Raw genomic sequence first — 2,342 nt, 5'->3', positions numbered from 1 at the left:
ACGACAAGACATGTGGTGTATTATGTGGTCTGCCATTTGACAAGGTTTGAGAACAACTGTGTTAAACCATGGATTTGTGGAGGTGAAGCTGGTCTTACAGTAGATCAATTTAGGAAGTTTAGATTAATTTTTGGGAGGGAAAAGTAAAGAGGCGGAGCAAGCAGAGAAAACACAGGGAATATGTGATCTAAAAATAGCCAATGGTTCTGTTGGGGTGGAGCTAATCCTCTTTGCAGCAGAATTACTGACTGTGGGATTAGGCAGCTTTATCTACCCTCTATAATACTGTCCCGGAGCAGGCCGTAAAAAAACTAGCTCTGAGCATCACCGGAAATGGGCATTTTACTTCAGCCAGTTAAGCCTGTGTCGCTGATGTCAGCCTGAGAAGGAAGTGATGTCAGCATCCTTCTGCATGTTATGAAGGAACATTATATGTTAATAAAAAAGTTTTGAAAGATATTGCACTTTGGTGCAAGCAAAAGTATTCAAGCAAAAACATTTCAGGCTATGAAAGCTAAAATGAATAAATGTGGCAATTTAAAGGCTACAATCTGCATTTTATCTAGTTAAATGTGTTTAAAGGGTCCTCTTCTCACTTAATAACTTTTAAGTGATTATTTAGCATTAATGGCATCATAAGCATGTGAGGTAAAATCATTACCGTACATGATTGTAACAGTATTCCGCTCCCCCAAAACACGCAATAGCATCCGCTTTGGTCTATTGTGGTTTCATGTGTTCTTTAAACAGGACTCTACCATTTGGTCAGGCAGCATCAAGTGTAGGGAGAGTCCATCTGGATGAGCCGGTCGACCCATAATCCTCTGGTCTGCCCAACAGCCTCCAGTTAAGATGACATGTAGGGCTTGCCTTCTGAAATCCTGCCAGGATTTTCCTTTGGATTTTTAAAATTCATATCAAACACCATAACACTTAAAGGAATAATAATTCTGGTAAGTTCATTTAATTTCATTTTGATTTTATATATATAAAATTGCTTTTAGAACCAATTTGTTTAAATCATGCCTGTATTTGGTGATGTGAATGCTTCACATTCAACTTTAAATGTTTGAAGTCGTACGAATGACAGATCACAGTATTTGACTACATCCGTGTGGATCACAGCAATAAAATGGAAACCATAAGCAGAGATTAGAATCATACTTTGAAAGTGTTGCATGCTTGTATTTTGCAGATCTATAAAGCTGATGGAAAAGCCTCATGACATGTTGCCTTTCATTGTGTACAACAGATTATTTATTGACTTTTAGCCATTGACATTTTTGTTCCCGTCTGTCCTCCAATGAGATTACAATTATAAAATGACAGCTCTAAAACGAAAATAGCTATTGAAAGATGTTAAGTATGTTTTTTTTTTTACATTTAGCTTTAAAGCAAATTGCACCCTGATATACGATTATATAATTATTTTCTTTTTTCTAAAAAAATCTAAGCACTTGTAAAATCAAAAAGTACAGTACCATATCTATATATATCTTTTGTATACTAGATATATTTACATTTACATTTAGACATTTAGCAGACGCGTTTATTCAAAGCGACTTACAAATGAGGACAATGGAAGCAATCAAAACTAACAAAAGAGCATATATCTTTTGTATGTACTCTGCCTGAGGAAGGTCTGCTGATTGAAATGTTGCATATTAAAATGATGAATTAAGTAACATGTATGCAGAATGTAAGAAAATATAATGTAACTAATTTATAATATAAAAGTTTTCCAGTTCACCAATTATTTAAAAAAACATTCTTATTTTATTTTTAAGATTTTAATAAACAGCAATGTCAGATAATGACAACAAACATTTAAAATGCCCAAATATATCTGAATGAAGTATGTTGACTTTAAGGACAGGTGACATGCTTAAGCAAACGTGCCCTTCAGACTTGCCCTCTGTTAGATACCGTCTCCTCCCTGTGACATCACTAAAGACCAAGTGGTAACCTCCCGCTCTCTCTCGTGAAGCCAACACGGAAGTGACTTCAACTGTAATTCATCGACTTGCTGCTAGAAGCTGGCTGCAAAAGGGAGTCAATCCCATAGACTCTCCATGTTAAAATGCCCAACTTTACAGCAGAAAAAAACATGTTTACAGGCTGGTTCAAAAAATTATTTTGGTCTACATAGCTAATTTTGCTATATTTATATAATTTAACATTTAATAATATACAGTATACAATTTAACATCTTCATGACAACTGTGAGGGGGGTGAATTTTTTTATAACTCATTCGTTTAAATTATATTAAGCCTTAAAGGGGTCATATGATGTTGCTAAAAAGAACATTATTTTGTGTATTTGGTGTAATGAAATGTGTTTA

General features: G+C 34.7%; 1 protein-coding gene across 1 annotated transcript in view; it reads left to right on the top strand.

Annotated features, from left to right (window-relative positions):
• Window positions 1-799: 799 nt before the first annotated feature.
• LOC107568919 (synaptic vesicle glycoprotein 2B-like) overlaps window positions 800-2,342 on the top strand; it is a 29,142-nt gene continuing 27,599 nt past the window's right edge. The window contains exon 1 of the mRNA XM_016254915.1: window positions 800-953. The gene's annotated coding sequence lies outside the window, so the exon portion shown is untranslated. The remainder of the gene's footprint in view (window positions 954-2,342) is intronic.

This window comes from Sinocyclocheilus grahami, unplaced genomic scaffold (genome assembly GCF_001515645.1).
Source record: "Sinocyclocheilus grahami isolate Dianchi unplaced genomic scaffold, SAMN03320097.WGS_v1.1 scaffold1293.1, whole genome shotgun sequence".
In the NCBI taxonomy this organism is placed as follows: Eukaryota; Metazoa; Chordata; class Actinopteri; order Cypriniformes; family Cyprinidae; genus Sinocyclocheilus; species Sinocyclocheilus grahami.
This window is presented reverse-complemented; position numbering and strand designations above follow the sequence as displayed.